A 21,094-nucleotide genomic window follows, 5' to 3' on the forward strand; every position below is an offset into this window, starting at 1 on the left:
TTTTTTTTTGTACGTTCGCCCATGCCTCTTGATGAAGTTCCTTCTGGGTATTGCTAGTCAATTCCCAATTTTCCTTTTTTTCCCCTGGGAGATGGGCCTTCGCTGTTTCCTAGGCTGTAATCACTGTAGCTTTGAATTCCTGGCTTCAGGCAGTCCTTCTGCCTCAGTATCCTGAGTAGCTGGGATTACAGGCTTGTGCCACCACATCTACCTAGTATTTTCTTTTAAAAAATTTTTATTGTAGAAATGGGGTGTTGTTACATTCCCCAAGCTGGTCTCAAACTCCTGAACTCAAGCATTCCTCCTGCCTTGGCCTCCCAACGTGCTGGGATTAAGAGTGTGAGCTACTGTGCCCAGCCCAAATGTATTGGTTAATCATTAGCTTTACTCCCAACGATGTCAATATCTTTCCTGAGTTCTTGAGGGTCTGAACTGGTGCCAAGGTGTGAGAATGAGGATGTGGCATGGTGGAAGTAGGGAACATGTGGTCTCAGGCATCCATGCTGATGTTCCTTTAAGACACCCTCAGCATTCTCCATTCTCTGCTTTTTGGTCGTACAGATGACTTCAGTGCCCTCACATCATCTCAACCACTAGGACTTTCCAGGATCTCTGCTCTCCGAGTCACGCCCTCACCATTCTGTGCCACATAAGGAAAAGTTCTACTGCTTCCTGTGCCACACTGGAAAGCATGAGAACTCTCTGAGGCTGCTTAAGGTGTGTCTGCCTAATTACATGTCATAGCCATTTTCCTTTGACTGCCCCCCCAGTCATGGGGAGCAAAGTGTTTTTTTTTTCTTCACCTGCAGATTTGGAACCTCTGCTTTCAAGTCTTCAAACCTGCAGGAGTACTTTAAAAATTTTACGTCTCCCAGTGCATATAGCATATAATCAGAATCATAGACAGGCAATTTGCATGCACTTTTGCAAAACTACTCAATTGCTTCTGGACCTCGGGTGAGGGCGTAAGACACAGGCTCCTCATCCGGGATGCACTGAAGTAGGTTTTCTCTTTCTTCCCTGGGCAACTCATGCTCCCTGGCTACTTTATGGAATTCTTATTCAGGGGACAAGGTTATCCTGGCTTCATCATTCTCTCAAATGTATTTTTATGGCATAAACTTTATGTCTCGAATCTTTTAGGACCTTTGGTTTGATTCTCAAAACATCTTTTCTTCAAGCTAATGCCTCTGCCATAAATTTCAAGAGACTTTAGATTTTCATGGAGAGGACTCCGTTGTGACCTGAGTTTGGCTATTATATTCTCTCCTGTGGCAAGAATATACCATTCTAGTTTGAATAAGGAAGGGCCAGGTGGTCTGAGGAAATGCCTTGGAAAGAGATTGAAAGTGTGTGGGATACAATCATTGATATTTAAAACTATTGTTCAGATATTCATGTGCCTTATGTTTAGAAATCTTTGTTATGAAAAGTTTTAGGATCTGTTTTACTTTATTCTGTATTTATTTTTTCCCTTTCTTTTCACATGACACCACTGAGAAGCTACATTACCATATAAGAAATAAATACTTGATGACATGTTACTTCTTTAAGTCAGGTAATAGAACAAAGATTTCTAACTATGCAAATACCTATGGAAAGCAAATAACCTTTTGCTGTGTAGAGTACGCTAACTAAATTGAGCCATCCATCATTACATGACTGCATTTGGGGCAGATTAAACAGAGAAAACATTTATTTATTTCACTTTCTTTTCAGCTGCTCTCTTTCATGCCCCCATTTCTTGATGAAGCACCGAATTCTAGCAGCACATTCTTGTCTCCAAAAACACACTCTTTTATTTATTATTGTGAAAAGGCTTAATGAGAAATGACACCCTGCCACCTCATCATGATTCAGTTTTTAGACTATCTAAAGTCTTCTAATTAATTTACTTCCAATGTGATTTTCATCCTTCTTAACATTTTATTGATTTATCTGTTAACCAACTGCAACATTTCTACTGAAAGCAAATATAACAGCGATTCAAATAATTTATTCTTGTGTAAGCTTATCTTCCAATGCTGTCACCCACACCTTAATTCCTGAGACATAGAAAAAAGGTTGAATATTTTTTAGTAGTACCATTTAAACTACTCCTTCCCAGAGTCTGTGTCCCCCAATTCATTCCTGTCCATCAACCTTCTTTTTTGTTCACTCTCCTCTTTGCCAAAGAAGACTTAATATTTGTAAGTATAAAGATGCTCCTGCAATATACTCCCTTGCTCCTTTCTCCTCTTCTCACACTTGATAGCTAAACCACAACTATCTTTGCCTGTACTCAAACAGCTTCTGAAACAGAGTCCAATGCCTATTAGGAAAAGAAACACAGAGCCATTGTTTAAACAATGAGCTCATGAGCAAATGACCTAGTAGATGAAACAGAACGTTTGAATTTTAAAGCCCCACTCAACCTCCACTAACTGCAACTAGAGATCATGAGAATTCCCCTCAATTCACATATTGTTCCTGAAACAAGAAGCAACAGGACCAGAGTAAACTTAATTAGGAGCAGATTGGAGATGACGTCACTGGATATAAAGGTATTGTTTGTTAACAACCATATTATTTAATAACTGATAATCAGGAAACAACGTTTTCAGCATTTCATATCTTACTGTTATAATTTGTTACTTTTGCATATAGACATTTTGCTGTGTCTTAGTTTTATTTTATAAATATTGTAAATTGGTTAAGAATTTTTAAATTGAACTGTGCTACTTAATATTTTTCCCCTTAAAATAAAAATAGAGATTTTTTCCAAGATGACTGACTAGAGATGTCAGAGGCCAGTTCTCCTCAGAAAGAAGAACCAAAGTTACAGATGAATAATCATAACTTGAATAGAATATTAAGAGAAGAGTGCCAGAGCCTATGAGAGAAGCTAGAGCGCAGAACAACAACCACAACAACAAAGCAAGAGTTTGGCAGAGCTTGAACTCCCTTGGTGTCTGGTGAACAGCGTAGGTGGAGTTTTCTGGCTTCTGTCACCCTTGCAGTAGGCTGCTGATTGCTGAACTGTAGGATAGGTCCTCTGCCATCATGAGCCCAGGCACTGGTGTGAGTGGTGATGTGGGAACTTCTTGAGGGCATTGCACTGGGCTGCCTGTTTATGCAGGGTTGCTCACTCTCCTGCCACACCTGAGCAGTGGTGGGTTGATGCATACCCATTGTGGGACTGTCCTGTCCAGGAAATCTCAGCCTTTTTGTTGCCACATCATTGGATCCCCTGCAAACATTCCAAAGCACCTGCTCAAATTAAGGTAGCCAGACAGGGCTGACTGGACCCAAGGGAGCTGCAGAATTCCCAGTGATCTGGCCCTTGGGCCATGCTGCTACTAGGGGAAGAGAGAGTGTGGCACACCAATAAAGCCCCCTTGGGACAAAGGAGACAAGAACATGTGCTCTCCTGTGCCCCCAGAATGCCACACTTGTAGGCTGAAGGTGACTTCCCCTTTCCTAGTGGATACACAGGCACTGTGCTCAGCCCTGTGGGGTAGGAGTGTGGTTCTGTCCTAGAATCTAGGCAGCTCCAGTGCTTGGACATTGATGTGGAGAAGGGAACTTCTCTTCACCCTGCTCATTGCTACAAACACAGACATGGCTGCTCCCACAGGGAAGAGGCACGGACACACCTGTGGATGGCCATTCCAGGGCTAATAGGAGCAGCTGCACCTCCACTGTTGAGTGTCCACTGGGTTGGGAATGCATGAAAGGCAGGGCCCCTCTCCCTCTACACATGGAGCAGCAGCATTCTTGCAGTGGAAAACAGGCAGGTCTCAAAGCTATCTGTTTCAGTCTGAAAGAAGAGGTTTCAACCCAAAGCCATTGGGCAGCATGCCGTGGAACAATTGTTTTCTATGGCTGTTAGCTACATTGTGGCCAGGAGATAAACAGCAGTGTCTGTCTGAATTAAGAGTCAGAAGCCCCAGGACAGGGGCCTGACAGGGAAGGAAATAATGTTTCTACCTATCCAAGACATGGAGCTGGGTAAATCCCCTCTACTTCATGCAAAGACCTTGATGCATTTCATTAGAATCTCCCCTGAATCCCCATTAAGACTGAGGTTGTGCTCCTCATTGCGATGCCCGAGGGTGAGTTTAGCAGCCCAGCTTTGCCCACCTTTCTCCCTTCCCCAGCTGTGCAGGGAACTCAGTGGACCAGGCATTGTACAGACAAGTTCATTATTGAAGGCAGCAGAGAGATCCTCCTAATAAACCAAGATCAAGCATATACCCATCTGCTTTGGTCATACTCAGCTCTTACATATAATCACCACCTACTGGCCTGGATGTTGAACTGCACAACCCAATACAAAACCTGCTGACAGAAGTGCAAACACTGGGAAATGAGATAAGCTTCCTGTGACCTCTGTAGTCCTGGCCTCACATAAGGCAGTGAGCCTGCTCATATGCCCAGGACATCATTACTACAACCAACATTTAGAAAGCCACTGCACAAAGGTTATCAATAACCAATAAAAGTATAGTCTTGGCAAATGAAAGCATACAAAATCAAAGGCAAATAATCATATACAACATACATTATAGTCACATCCCCAAGGATGAAAAAATTCCGTTCAAATAAAAATAAAATGAAAATTAATAAAAATAGATGATATCCAGATAAGAATAAACCAGAGAAATAATTCTGGTAATATGATGAACAGTGTTACAGCATTTTTGAAGGATCACACTAAATCTCTAGCAATGGATTCTCACCAAAATTAAATTTTTGAAATACCACATAAAGAACTCAAAATATTGATTTTAAAGAAGCTCAGTGAAATCCAAGACACAGTGAAAAACCAACCAAAGAAAGCAGAAAAATAATGAGGGTACGAATGAAAAGTTCACTAGAGAGATAGATTAAAAAAGAAAAGCGCTCAGAACTTCTGGGAACAAAAAAGTCATGAAGGAATTACAAAGTACAGTTGAAAGCCTTAACTGTAGACTAGACCAAGTAGATAAAAGAATTTCAGAGTTTGAACAGCTCTTCAAATTAACACAGTAAGACAAAAATTTTATTAAAGAAATTTAAAAGGGAACAAAGTCTTTGAAAAATATGAGATGATTATGTAAAACATTCAAACCTACAAGTCATATATATTCCTGAGAGAGAAAAAGAAAAAATAGAAAGTTTAGAAAACCTAATTGAGGAAATAATTGAGGAAAACTTTCCTATTCTAGTTATAGATTTATACCTACAAGAAGCCTTGAGAACTCCATTAAGATGGTTTTTCAAGACAAACCACCAAGGCATATAGTGATTAGACTATTTAAAGTGATCAGGAAGGAAAAAAATCTGAAAGGCAGCAAGAGAAAAGCATAATTAACAATAAAGGAAATTTTATCACACTAACAGCAGATCTCAGCAGAAACCCTGCAAGTCAGAATAGATTGGGGTCCTATTTTTTCTTAAAGAAAAAAGTGTCAGTCAATAATTTTTTTATCCTACTAAACCAAGTATCATACATAAAAGAGAAATAAAGTCTTCCTCAGACAAGCAAACATTAAGGGAATTTGTCAACAGTAGACTAGTCTGGTAAGAAATTCTCAAAGGAATTCTAAACATGGAAACCAAAGGTCAATAATCACCATCATAAAAGGATACAGAGGTATATAACTCACAGGTCTTATAAAAAATTACACATCTGAGACTACAAAGCAACTAGGGAACAATTAACATTATAACAGAAATAAAATATCACACACCAATATTAACCTCAAATGTAAATTGCCTAAATGCTCTACTTAAATGATATACATTGATGAAATGGATACAAAAACAGGATGGAATTATAAGCTGATGAAACAAAACCCACCTAAGTGGTAATGACACTTATGGACTCAAGATAAATGGGTGGAAAAATACATTCAGTGCAATGGAAACCAAAAGCAAGCAGGAGTAGCTATACTCATATCAGATAAAACAGACTTTAAATCAACCATAGTAAAAAAAAAAAAAGACAAAGAAGGTCATTATATAATAATAATGGGATCAATTCAACATGAGAATATAATAATTATTCATATATATATGTACATACATATATGCACCCAACACCAGAGTACCCAGATTTATAAATACTAAGAGACCTAAGGAAAGAGATAAATAGCAACATAATAATAGTTGAAGATTTCAACACCCCACTGAAAGCACTAGATAGATCATCAAGGCAGAAGATCAACAAAGCAACACTAGACTTAAATTGAACTCTAGACCAAATGAAACTAACAGACATTCTACCCAACAACTGCAGAATATACGTTCTTCTTATTAGTGCATGCATCATTTTTAAAAATAGACCATATGTTATGCCACAAAATAAGTCTTGATCAACTTAAAAAAAATCAAAATTATATCAAGTATACTATTCTCAGATCATAGTGGAATAAAACTAGAAATCAATAGTAAAAGGAACTCTCAAAACTAAGCAAATACGTGGAAATCAAGCCACCTGTTCTGACTTATATTTGGTCAATAATTAAAGTGAAAATCAATAATTTTTTTGAAATGAATGAAAATAGAGGCAACATGTAGCAAAAGCAGTGCTAAAAAGGAGCAATGAAAGGCCTACATCAAACAATAGAAAGATTACAAATTAACCACCTAACATCACATCTTTGGAACTAAAAACAAGAACACACCACGCCCAAAGCTAGCAGAAGAAAAGAAATAACAAAGATCTGAACAGAACTAAATGAAATAGAGATAAAAAATGTAAAGGATCAATGAAATGTAAAGTTTCTCTTTTGGAAAGATAAACAAAGTTGATAGACCACTAGCTAGATTAACTAAGACAAAAAGAAGATTCAAATAAGCATAATCAGAAATGAAAAGGAGGCATTACAACTGATACCACAGTAATACAAATGATCGTCAGAGATTTCTATGAACATATCTACACTCACAAGCTAGAAAACCTAAAGGAAACAGGCAAATTCCTGGAAACATGCAGCCTCCCAACATGAACCAGGAATAACTAGAAATCCTGAATAGACCAATAAGGAGTAGTGAGATTAAATAAGTAATGAAACATCTCCCAACCAAAAAAAGCTCAGGACCAGATGGATTCACAGCTGAATTATACCAGACATACAGAGAAGAACTTTTACCAATCCTATAGAAACGATTCCAAAATCATTTCAGGGATCAGAAATCCCCTCTGATTCATTCTATGAACCCAGTATTACCCTGATATCAAAGCCAGGGAAGGAAAGAACAACAACAAGCTACAGGCCAATATCCCTGGTGAATATAAATGCAAAAATCCTCAACAGGGTACTAGCAAACCAAATCCAATAGCCCATTAAAAAGAAACAACTATCAACCAGGTTTTATTCCAGGGATTCATGGATGGTTCAACACACACAAATTAATAAATGTGATTCACAACATAAACAGAAAAGCAAAAAACCATATGATCATCTCAATAGATTCAGAAAAAATATTTGATTCGTTTGATAAAATTCAGCATCTCTTCGTGAAAAAACACTCCAAAAGATCCCTAGATTTTATAAGTAAGTAATGTCAGTACAATTTCAGGATACAAACTAGACATTGAAAAAATACCTCAAAATAACAAAAACCATACACAAGAAACACACAGTCAACATCATACTGAATGGGGAAAAGTTAAAAGCATTTCACCCTAAGGACTTTAAGAAGACAAGAATGCTCACTTTCCCTACTCCTGTTCAACATAGTGCTGGAAGTCCTACGGAGAGCAGTCAGGCAAGAGAAAGAAATAAAAGGCATTCAAATTGGAAAAGAGGAAGTCAAATTATCTGTGTTTGCATATTATATGATCTTATACCTAGAAAACCCTAAAGACTCCTCCAAAAGACTCTAGATTTTATAAGTAATGTCAGTAAAGTTTCAGGGTACAAAATTACACTACAAAAATTAGTAGCATTTTTACACACTAGTAACTATCCAGCTGAGCACCAAATCAAGAACTCAATCCCATGTATAATAACTACCAAAAAAAAAAAAAATTCTTGGAATACATTTACTCAAGGAGGTGAAAGATCTCTACAAGGAGAACTACAAAACATTGATGAAAGAAATTGTGGATGACACAAACAAATGAAAAAACATGGCATACTCATTGATTGGAAGACTCAGTATTATTAAAATGACCATACTGCTCAATGTAATCTACAGATTCAATGCAATTCCTACAAAATTGCCACTGTCATTTTTCACAGAATTAGAAAGAACAATCCTAAAATTCATATGAAACCAAAAGATAGTCCACATAGAAAAAGTAATCACAAGCAAAATTAATAAAGCTGGAGGCGGCACTTTATCCAATTTCAAATTATACTGCAAGGCTATAGTGACAAAAACAGCATGGTACTGGTGTAAAAATATACACATAGATCAATGAAACAGAGTAGAGAATCCTGAAATAAAACCTCTATATTTACAGCTGAATTATTTTCAACAAAGTCAAAAAACCTACCCTGGATGAATGCATCGGTAGGTTTTATTCTTAAAAAAATTTTTTTAAAACTACCCTGGAGAAAAGACACCATATTTAATAAATGATGCTAGGAAAATTGGATAGCCATGAGTGAAACTGGACCCATATCTCTCACCATATACAACAATTAACTGAAGATGAATTAAAGACTTACATGTTAGACATGAAACTATAAAAATTCTAGAAGAAAAATTAGGAAAAACTCTTCTGGACATTGGGCTAAGCAAAGAACTTATGAGTAAGTCCTCAAAAGCAAATGCAACAAAAACAAAAATGTACAAATGGTAACTAGGTAAACTAAAAAAGCTTCTGGGCAGCAAAAGAAATAATCAACAGAGTAGACAAGATGATGTACAGAAAAGGAGAAAATATTTGTAAACTATGTATCTAATAAAAGATTAATATCTAGAACCTAAAAGGAAGTCAAACAACTCAAGAAAAAACAAATAACTCCATTAAAAAGCAGACAAAGGACATGAACAGACATTTTTCAAAAGAATATGTACAAGTGGCCAACAAACACAAAAACTGCTCAGCCTCGTTAGTCATCAGAGAAATGCAACTTAAAACCACATGGGATGCCATCTTACACCAACTAGAATGGCTTTTATTAAAAATTCAAATTCAGCACATGTCAGTGAGGGTGCATAGAAAGTGGAATGCTTATGTACTGTTGTTTGGGATATAAATTAGGTCAAAGTCTATGAACAACAATATGGAGATCTCTGAAAGAGCTAAAAATAGAACTACCATTTGATTAAGCAATCCCACTACTACTTACATAAGGCAAAAGAAATCATTATGCTAAAAAGATACCTGCACTTGTATGTTTATCACAGCACCATTCACAGTAACAAAGCCATGTAATCAACCTAAGAGTCCATCAATGGATGGTTGGATAAAGATGCCTTCTGTTCAGTTTTAGTGAATATTATTCCTTCATTTATCTCTTTGGACATTTTAAACATTAAAATAATTCCATTTATAAAATAAATACGTTTTGAAATTGATACAGTTCTAATTTATCAAATGTATGTGTAAGAGTTATGAGAATCAAAATGAAATCACTTGTGAAAAAAGAAAAAAAAAAAGGCAAATAGAGCCTGGAAAGGCTGTAAAGAAAGGGTTCTTACCCTGGTATGCCTGATATCAGAACTATAACAAGAGGTTTGGTAAAAACTACCTCGTACAAAGGTCATTGCAACCTCACACAAAAAATACTATCATGAGAACATATGCCCAGCTACTACCTGTCTAACCTCAGACTGGTGTCTCCTTTGTTATTGAGTCTTGTGGCCAAGGGAAATTATCTGAAAACAATTACATAACCTTCCTACATTTTTCTTTTAAAAATTTGTGTCTTCCTTTACCTTTCTGAATATGCACATAGTTTGCTATGGTATGTGTAGTCACATGGCAATGCCCTATTCCTGAATAAATATAATTTTCTTTTAGAGAATCTCTCTAGGCTTGTTATTTAGGTTGATATATTTATTTAGGTTGATATATGTGTTCATCAGCACATACACAAATATTTCTGAGCTTCACCTAAATCAATCAGGTTTTGCCTCTAGCTTTGGCAGGGCTGATGTATGCCTACATGGCCAATGTCTTTTGACTGTTTCATACCTTTGCTATACTGGTTGCTGTGTGTTTTGGATATCCCTCTGGCATTCGGTATAATGAGACCTATAGCAGAAATTCTAGTTGCCTTCTCTAGTGGCAGAAGGAACCACAACAGCAAAGAAAAAAAAAAAAAAGAATGAAACTGAAGAGAGAAACATCATATAATCCACCAAGGCAAATTTGACCCAACCTCTGGAATTTGCAGCTACCTTTTAGTAATACCTAAAGAGGAAAAGTCTGCATTAAGCCTTGGCATATTTTTTTCTAGAAGAGAAAATATTGCACAGAACCATATAAAATTAGAATCAGGAGGGATCACATATTCCATTAAGTAAAAGTCTCTCATTTTAGAAAATCAGAAAAAGAGAAACAGAGGTGTTAACTTGCCAAGATCTTTTGGTTGGAGACTGTTCAGAGGAGGGAGGGACACAGCCCCTTTCCCCTGACGTGCTCCTTCTCTATTTCATGGTTCCTTTAATCCCCAGAAGACTTCAATCTCCCTAGCATTGTTTATAAAAATATTCTGGCATATGTCAGCAAAAATGTTCAAATATGTAAACTCCTTCTCATCCTCCCTTAGCCAGATTTTTCACTAACTTTATCTCACTTGAAAGAAACATGAGAAGTACTTCTCTTTAGCATGGGAACCAGCAAAATCAATTTCTAAAAACAGTTATTTGGTTTCATAGGCTTTAATTAGCAAAGTAATTTTTTTGGTAGCATTTTTCACCACAGTGTTATTCTCAAAATAGTTTTAAGGATAACATGCTTGTTTTCTAAAAATATTGGGTTAATGTGGAAAGCATTTTTTAAATTTAGTCTCTAAATACATTTTTATCTCTCCAATAAAGGTCAATTTGTAACCAATTAATACCTTAAAAATACAGGCAAAGCCTCTGCATTAGTCTCCTATGCTGTTACATTAAAATTTAAAAGTCCAAAATTAAATTAGTATTTAAATAATTAAAATGTGAAGTCTTTTTGAATATGTTCCATATATCTTATCAATTTTAAAAACACATATTTAAATAGATAATTTTACTTTTTAAAACTTCAGACCCCTCAGAACTCATGTAGTGTCCATTCAGGTGATTATTGTGAATAATTATTATATATTGAGAATCTACCAGGTATCAAATTCAGTGTGTTACTTAAGTCATCTTGCTCATCTTTCACAGAAAACCATTAAGGTAAATGTGATTTTTCTCATCTTATTCCCATGTTATTTTCTTGAAATTATTCCTCAGTTTTCTGTATAGGTCATGGGAAACTAAAGAACACAGAGTAAGGAAACTTCTAGAGAAATAGCTAGCTGATGCAGAGGTGAGATATACTCCATATCTGTCAGATTTTAGTGCTTAATTTTGTTATTATTATATCAATGCTTCTCATATTTTATCCTCATTGCAGCTCTTTTAAATTTACTCTAATTTTTCTTATATTTTCAAAAATTCCCACTTTCCTTTTTACATGATTCAAAAATTAAATATCTTCTTTCTAAGTCTCTTAACTTTTTATTTACTCTCCTCATTCTTTCCTCAAAATATGACTACATTAAACTCTGCCATGACAGTAACAAAGACTTACAAATCAAAACTGGAATATTAATTATTAAACTTTTGAATAAATTCTGTTGTTTAATATCATTTGGTGTTCATTTTCTCCTGGATATCTGGTAGATTACTCCTTATCTTTGTTCAAATTTCTCTCCAAATGCCGCTTTCTAAAAAAGGATTTCTTTTTTACCTTTCTTTTATTTTATTGAAATATAATTCACATATAATAAACTTCACCATTTAAAATCATACAAGTCAGTGTATTTCAGCATATTAAAAGCTTATGAAACCATTACCACTAATTCTAGAACATTTTTGTAACCCTCTTGAAGAAGCCCTTTTCTCATAGATCAGTCACTCCTCATTCTCTTCTCTTCCCCAGCCCCCTGCTGGCTCCTGGCAACCACTAGTCTTTCTATCTTTGTGAGTTTGCATATTCTTGACCTTTTGTGCAAGTAGAATTGTACAATATGTGTATGATTTTATGTCTGGCTTTTTTCACTTGGAATAATGTTTTCGAAGTTCATGTATCAGAACTTGATAATATTTCATTGTGTGGTTATACTATACTTTGTGTATCCATTCATCAGTTAATAGGCATTTAGGTTGCTTCCACTTTTTTAGCGGGTATGAATTTATTTATATGTTAAGTATGTTAATCTTATTAACATTTGTGTTCAAGTTTTTGAGTGAGTATATGTTTTCAATTCTTGTGTATGTGCCCTAAAAGTGGCATGGCTGGGTCATATAGTAAATTTATGTTTAACTTTTTGAGGAACCTTCAAAATGTTCACCAAAGTAACTGCACTATTTTATCTTGCCAATGTATGTTTTCAATTTCTCCACATCTTTGCCAACACTTGTTAGTGTGCATCTTTTTTGTTATAGCTATCTTAGTGGGTGTGAAGGGGTATCTCATTATGGTTTGGTTGCATTTACCTAATAACTAATGATTTTGATAATCTTTTCATGTGTTTTGTAAACTTTATATATTTCCTATGTAGTAATAGCTATTCAAATATTTGACCCATTTTTTTCTCACTGAGTCGTCTTTTTATTATTGAACTTTAAGAGTTTTAGAAATATGTTCTGGATCTAAAATCTTATTAAATGCATGACTTGTAAGTATGATCGGCTCTTCTGTATGTTATCTTTAAATTTTATTGAAAGTGTCCCTTGATGCACAAATGTTTTTAATTTGATGAAGTGCAATATATCTGTTAATATTTTTTCTGTTTGCTTATGCTTTAGGTGTCTTGTCTAAGAAACTTTTGCCTAGTCCAAGGCCACAAAGATTTATGCCTATGTTTTCTACTATGAGTTTTATCATTTTTTTATCTTACATTTATGTCTTTTACCTATCTTGAGTTCATATTTGTATATTTCATTTCCTTGCTAATCTTCTATCTTCTTATTTTATTCATCACTGAAAGTCAGGTGCTGAAATCTCCAACTATTATTGTTGAATTGTCTATTTCTTCTTCTAATTCTGCTTCATGTATTTTGGGTCTCTGTTGTTAGGGACATACAGTTTTATAATTATATCTCCTTGATGGACTGACCTTTTTAGCATTATAGATTGTACTTTTTGTCTCTCGTAATAGTTTTCCTCCAAAGTATATTTTGCCTTTTATTAGAAAAGTTACTATAGCACTTTGGTTGCTGTATACATGGTATGTCTTTTTCCATCTATTTAGTTTCAACCAATTTGTGTCTTTTAACATAAAGTGTATCTTCTGTAGATGGAATATAGTCACAGCATAGCGTTTTATCTATTCTACTAATTGCTTCCTTTTTGATTGAAATGTTTAATCCCTTCAAATTTACTATAATCACTGATAAGTTAGGATTTATATCTGTCATGTTTCTAGTTGTTTTCAATGTCTTTTCATTCCTCTATTATTCTACTCCTGCTTTCTTTTGGCTAAACAGATATTTTCTAGTGTACCATTTAATTCCTTTGCCATTTCTTTTACTCTGTTATTTTCTTAATTGTTCCCTGATAATTACGATTAACATTGTTATTTACAAGAGTCTATTTCAGATTTATACCAGCTTAATTTCCATAGTGTACAAAAACTTTGCTCCAATATTGCACCACTTCTTTTGTTCTCCTTTGTGCTATCATTGTCATTCATATTACATCTTTGTACATTGTATGTAATATAAATGAATACACATATATAATTGTTGCTTTATATAGTTGTCTTTTAAATCAGATACAAGAAAAAAAGAGTAATCACAAATTTCAAATATATTTACACTCTCTTTTACATCTACCTGTATAATTACTTTCACCAATATCCTTAATTCTTAATGTAGATTCTTAATGTAGTGTCTTTTCAGGTCAGTCTGAAGTACTACATTTAACATTTCTCATAAACCTATTTTGTCAGTGACAATGATCTCAGTTTTTGTTTGGTGATATCTCAATTTCTTTTTAATTTTTGGAAGATAATTTTGCTGGATTTAGAATTACTGAGTGAAGTTTTTGTTTTTCTTTTAGCAACTTGAATATGTCATTCCATTGTCCCTGGCCTCAATAGTTTCTAATTATACACTAGCTGTTTATCTTAGTGAGGATTCTTTTTACATGATGAATCAGTTCTTTCTGGCTGCTTTCAAGGTTCTTTCTTTCTTTGTCTTTGACAATTTGATTACAGCTCATCTGAGTATAATCCTTATTGAATTTAACCTATCTGGAGTTCATTGAACTTCTTTGATGTATAGATTAGTGTTACTTTTGAAATAAAATTTGTTAAGCTTTTTGTGATTTTTTTTTCAAATTTTCTTTCTATCCCCTTTTCCTTTCCTCCCTTCCTGGATTCCCGTAATGCATATATTGGTACAGGTGATGTTATCTATAACAGCTCTCTAAGACTCTGTTAATTTGTTGTTGTTGTTCTTTATCTTTCTGTTTCTCAGACTGAATCATTTCAATCAACTTATCTCTATGTTTGCTGATACTTTCTTCTGCCCTCTCAAATTTGCTGTTGAACCACTCTAGTAAATTTTTATTTCAGTTTTTTTATTTTCAATTCCAGAATATATATATATATATATATATATATATATATATATATATATATATATATTATTTTTTATACTTTAAGTTCTGGGATACATGTGCAGAACACCTATTTGTTACATAGGTATACAAGTGCCATGGTGTTTTGCTGCACCTATCAACCTGTCATCTAGGTTCTAAGCACCTCATGCATTAGGTATTTGTCCTAATGTTCTCCCTGCCCTTGCCTTCCATCCCCGACAGGCTCTGGTGTGTGATGTTCCCCATTCTGTGTGCATGTGTTCTCAATGTTCAACTCCTACTTATGAGTCAGAACATGTGGTGTTTGGTTTTCTGTTCCTGTGTTAGTTTGCTGAGTATGATGGTTTCCAGCTTCATCCATGTCCCTGCAAAGGACATGAACTCTTTCTGTTTTGTGGCTGCATAGTATTCCGTAGTGTATATGTGCCACATTTTCTTTATCCAGTCTAACATTGATGGGCATTTGGATTGGTTCCAAGTCTTGCTACTGTGAATAGTACTGCAATAAACATATATGTGCACGTGTCTTTATAATAGAATGATTTATAATCCTTTGGGTATATACCCAGTAATGAGATTTCTGGGTCAAATGGTATTTCTGGTTCTAGATCCTTGAGGAATCTCCATATTGTCTTTCACAATTGTTGAACTAATTTACACTCCCACCAACAGTGTAAAAGCATGTCTGTTTCTTCACATCCTCTCCAGCATCTGTTGTTTCCTGACCTTTTAATGATCATCATTCTAACTGATGTGAGATGGTATCTCATTGTGGTTTTGATTTGCATTTCTCTAATGAACAGTGATGATGAGCTTTTTTTTCATATGTTTGTTGGCCACGTAAATGTCTTCTTTTGGGAAGTGTCTGTTCATATCCTTTGCCCGCTTTTTAATTTTTTTTTTTTCTTTTAAATTTGTTTAAGTTCCTTGTGGATTCTGGATATTAGACCTTTTTCAGGTGAATAAATTGCAAGAATTTTCTCCCATTCTGTAGGTTGCCTGTTCACTCTGATGATAGTTTCTTTTGCTGTCCAGAAGCTCTTTAGTTTAATTAGATCCCATTTGTCAATTTTGGCTTTTGTTGCAATGGCTTCTGGTGTTTTTGTCATGAAGTCTTTGCCCATGCCTATGTTCTGAATGGTATTCCCTAGGTTTTCTTCTATGGTTTTTATGGTTTTAGGGTTTACATTTAAGTCTTTAATCCACCTTAAGTTAATTTTTGTATAAGGTGTAAGGAAGTGGTCCAGTTTCAGTTTTCTGCATATAGCTAGGCAGTTTTCCCAGCACCATTTATTAAATGGGGAATCCTTTCCTCATTGCTTGTTTTTGTCAAGTTTGTCAAAGATTATCTCTAGTCATATTCCATATTTGGTAAGTCATTGCTTTCATACTTTTTTTTAGTTCTTTACCTATCATGTCCTTGAGGTCTTTGAACATATTTCATACAGCTGGTAGAAAAATATTTATGTAGTAAGTCAACTTTTGGGCTTTCTTGGGAATAGTTGCTATTGATTTTTTTCTTATGCATGGGTCACACTTTCTTAGGTATTTGCATCTCATAATCTTTTGTTAGAAACAGGACATTTTAAATAATCTAATATGACAATTCTAGAAATAAAATTCTTCCCCCTCTCCAGGATTTGATGCTGCTGCTTGCTGTAGTAGTCTTGTTTGTTTGTTTAGTAATTTCTGAGTTAATTTGGTAAAGTCCATATTTATTGTCATATGTGGTCTTTTAGATTACTCTATTACCTTAGTGCTCAGATAATGATTGGATAATTTCCTTAAAAGTCTGGAACCAATACATCTTCTAGCTTTTGCTGAGTGGCTTTCTGTGCTTGTTGCAAAGCAGGCCCTCAACATTCAGTTAGGCAATGGACAACTCTTCCTTAGCTCTCAGTTTCTCGTTGCACAGGTCCCTATGGTCAGCCAGAGGTGGTGGTAATATAGGACTTCTTAAGGATTTTCTGAGCATTACCACACCCCGGAGCATGTGCACAATCCTATGCATGTATATGACTTTCTTTTTTTTTTTTTTTTTTTTTTTTGAGACGGAGTGTCGCTCTGTCACCCAGGCTGGAGTGCAGTGGCCGGATCTCAGCTCACTGCAAGCTCCGCCTCCCGGGTTTACGCCGTTCTCCTGCCTCAGCTTCCCGAGTAGCTGGGACTACAGGCGCCCACCACCTCGCCCGGCTAGTTTTTTGTATTTTTTAGTAGAGACGGGGTTTCACCGGGTTAGCCAGGATGGTCTCGATCTCCTGACCTCGTGATCCGCCCGTCTTGGCCTCCCAAAGTGCTGGGATTACAGGCTTGAGCCACCGCGCCCGGCCTGTATATGACTTTCTAAATTACAAAAATTGTGTTTAAAATTTTTTCAAAGACCGTATTGACATGTCATTTCTCAACTTTTCCTTTTAAATTTTTATTCATTGTTTCTCCTGTTATCCACTGCCTAAGGCAACCACAAAGTTAAAACACTTTCCAGTAATTGTTTTTGATAAATATTCTTCAGGGAAAATAATTTTTGCACTAGGTGAGCTCCTAAACAGGCCAAGTATAGGTAGCCTGGTAAGTGATATCTTTCAGAGAATCATCAGACTGCTCAAATAATGACAGCTGATTTGGAATGAAGCTTTTTAAAAAGTTGCAACTCCTTTATACTCCCTTTGATGGCTTCTGAGCTACCGTGGAAATGTGGGCTGTTTATTCTCAAGGGTACTGCAGAGCTGGAGAGCAGGAGATAAGATTAGAACACTGACTGCTCTTGCTGAGATCATTTATTTTTCCTGAATAAATCCTCCCTGTGTTACTTCAAGATTTTTGTTATTTTTTCCAGTATTTTGAAGAAATGATTCTGACATTTTTTTGGTCAATTTTCTCATTACTTTTGTGGAGGAGATCATTTTTGGAGGTCCTTCTGCCATCATTTTTGCTAATATGTCCAGAAGGGATTTTCCTGAACACCTTGTTTAAAATAAATGATAGTAACTCTTTTTCATACATGTATATATATATATATAAATTAGAGCACCAACCTTATTAATCAGGGACCAACATTTTGCCTATAAAGTTATTTGCAGCTTATTTTACTGAAGCTGGGGGCAAAAACAAACAAAAAACTGTTCATGGGAGAAATTGCTAAAATATTTTCTTCAAATAGCTTTTTCTATCTATGTGGACTCACTATTAAGTTGCACTGCGGAAGATATAACAGGGGAAAAGGTTCTTTTTTATATATATAGTTTCCATAGTACTGTTCATTATCTGCCATACTATGTATTTAATTGTACACTTGTTTATTACCTGCAGTAGACTTTGTACTCTTTTTCCATTTTATTTTCCTTTTCCATCTTAATAGCATTTTACCTAGGCCTAGGAATGAGAAGCTAGAGACTACATTTCCCTCTCTCCTTTGTAGCTGGCAAGCTGATGTTACTAGTTCTGAACAATGGGAGTAATGTGTGTGATTTCACTGTAACTGTCTCAGATTTCACTGTCTCAAAAGATAAATGCTTGCTCTGGAATTTTTTTCTCCCCTCTCAGGTATATACATTGTGTTGACAATACAGCTGCAAGTATTTATGTAAGGTCTGCCACATAGATAGAAGAGGTATAGCACAAGAGGGCATGGCAGAGCAAGATGGAAGGCATCTGGAACCCTAAATAATTTTGTAGATCAAGCTGCTCTTCCTCATCAATATCATTACTAGCCTTCAAAGAAAAAAAAATCTTGTGATTTATCAGGGACCAATGTTTTGCCTATAAAGTTATTTACAACTTGTTTTACTGAAGCTAGAGGCAAAAACAAACAAACAAAAAACTGTTCATGGGAGAAATTGCTAAAGTATTTTCTTCAAATAGCTTTTTCTATCTATGTGGACTCACTATGAAGTTGCACTGTGGAAGATATATTAGGGGAAAAGATACTTCATGAGCACCAAGGGTAGTTAATAACATTCTAATCCATGTAAATTAAATACAAATTATAAAACAATTTCTAAATTCTAGGATCATATACTCATGGGGCTTACAGATAGACACTGAACTTTTAAAAAATATGAAGCCACCTAATTGGGTTAAGTGGACAAAAAGGCAGTAGTAGAACCAAATGCTCATCCTTAGGCCTAGATTGGTATATTTACTTACCTATCATTTTTCCTGTGGTTATGCATGGCTAGAAAACATGATTGTGGTGGACTCTCATGCATTATATCATGGTGGTAACTACTGGATCCATCATTACTTGCTTGTTCACAGGGGAAGCACAGGAGAATATGGTCTCAAGACATCATTTAAAGATGCTGGATTTCCCATAATTTTTTGCTAAGCTATGAGGATGCAAAGGCATAAGAATGACACAATAGACCTTGGGGACTCTGGGGGAAAGAATGGGAAGGGCGTGAGGGATAAAAGACTACAAACTGGGTTCAGTGTACTGCTTGGGTGATGGGTGCACCAAAATCTTACAACTTACCACTAAAGAATTTACTCATGTAACCAAATATTACCATTCCTCAAAACCTATGGAAATAAAAAATGAAAAAAATAGATAACGATGCTGGACTTACTTCACTGTAGCCTACCTTCTGCTTGAGTATCTGAAGGTGTCCCCTTCATTTCACTCTGTTGGCTCCTCCCGCAAAGAGCCAAGAAATGATTCTCCTTACATCATCTGTTCATGGTTGTTCCTTCAGAATTGGGGCTTACTTTCCATTGCTTAAAGTGGACTTTCTCGCTTTCCACTCTCTGCAAGATATAACATGGTTGTGTCCAGGACCCAACTTTGATCATACAGACAACAAAAATGTCCTGGGGATGGGAAAGCAACAGAAATAGGGGTATACACTTGCTCCCTGAATGACTGTGTGAGTCAGAACCTCCCCATTCTAATTGTGAGACTCTGATTCTACCTAGGACACTTTCCATATGCAAGTTACTCATGCTGTATAAATATTTAAGCCACATGCTGTGTTTCATGATATTGTTTTGGCAAACGAGAAAGGTGTATTATTTAGAATTAAACTTAAGTTGCTGTAAGCCCAAACACAAAGCTTAAGGAAAATTCAAGGTCACTACTATGGTTCTGGATCATTATTCTGTGATATAATAGTGCTAAGAGGAAGGTGATACTTTTAAATGGCCATCAGGGACCATGAAACTATAAAGACAACAAGGAAAAGGAAACCCAAAACTTGTAAGACTGCTTTGCTCTTAGTGGGAAGGGGAAAGAAACGGACATATAGGAGCTATAAAAGTAATGGCATAGATGAATTTTTGTTAGTTGACATGTTTTGCTTTATGCCAAATATATATTTATAAGTACTCAATTTTTAATAAAAAAATTTAAAAAAGAAAAAAGAGTTCTTGGTAAGGCAATGAGAATTAATCCTTCTTCTACCAACTCTTTTAACTAGGAAGAAGGGAGAGAGTAGAAGACACTAATATTTATTGAGCACCTACTATGTGCCAAACAGTTAAGGTGTAGTAACAACAATTATTTCATTTACCTGTCATAAAGATACCTCAAAAGTCATTACTATGAACTATTTTTGAAAGAGAAAACTGAGGATGAGAGATTGAATGATTTTCCAAGGACACACAACTAGTCACCAGCAAAACTGGGATATAAGCTTGTGTATTTCTTGACACTAAGGCCTATGCAAATGGCTAGTGGTATAAGGTACTATTTCCCAATTCTTAGTTGTTGGCTCAACATATACCTGATATTTTCCATATTTGAGCACTTCTGACTATCACTGTAATCACTTCTAGCATGCTGAACATACCATATTGTTATTTCCTTAATATTTTTTCTTTATAACTTGATTTTATTTAAAATGGAAACTTTGCATGATAGGTGGAAAATGGAAAACTGCTATCATTTGGCATAAATAGGAGATAACAACTGTGATTAAAATTGTGATGATTTATCTAGACACTGTTTGTTGAAGGCTCTGGGTTAAGACCTGTTTTCTGTTGCTTGTAAGGGGGAGATTAGCAAGTGTGTATGTGAGGCTGTTAGAGGCATGTTCATACCAGACTGACTCGTATTCAGAAGCATTGAGAAAAAAATGGAAAGAGAAGTACAGTTTACCAGGTGAATCCATGGTGCTTATTGCTGTACCTGAGTGTCAAGTCAAACCTAAAATATTTCATATTCTACCAGTCTAGTACTTTGCGAAATAATAGTTAGACTGAAGTGGGTTCACATCTTTGCTCCAGCAATTTCCAGTTAATAAACTTCTCTCATTTAATGTTTTCTCACTTGTAAGATGGAAATGTACCTGACAGATTCTTGTGAATATTAAATGTGACAGTACATAGAAAGCCCTCAACAACCATGCTAGTAAACGTTCAGAGAAAATGAACCAT

At 35.5% G+C, this 21,094-nt stretch overlaps 1 long non-coding RNA gene across 1 annotated transcript in view; it reads left to right on the top strand.

Moving 5' to 3' along the window:
- The first annotated feature begins 270 nt into the window (after positions 1 to 270).
- LOC103884317 overlaps positions 271 to 21,094 on the top strand; it is a 30,362-nt gene continuing 9,538 nt past the window's right edge. Inside the window, exon 1 of the long non-coding RNA XR_646863.4 lies at positions 271 to 2,543. This is a non-coding gene — a long non-coding RNA (uncharacterized LOC103884317). The remainder of the gene's footprint in view (positions 2,544 to 21,094) is intronic.

Source organism: Papio anubis, chromosome 3 (assembly GCF_008728515.1).
Source record: "Papio anubis isolate 15944 chromosome 3, Panubis1.0, whole genome shotgun sequence".
Lineage (NCBI taxonomy): Eukaryota > Metazoa > Chordata > Mammalia > Primates > Cercopithecidae > Papio > Papio anubis.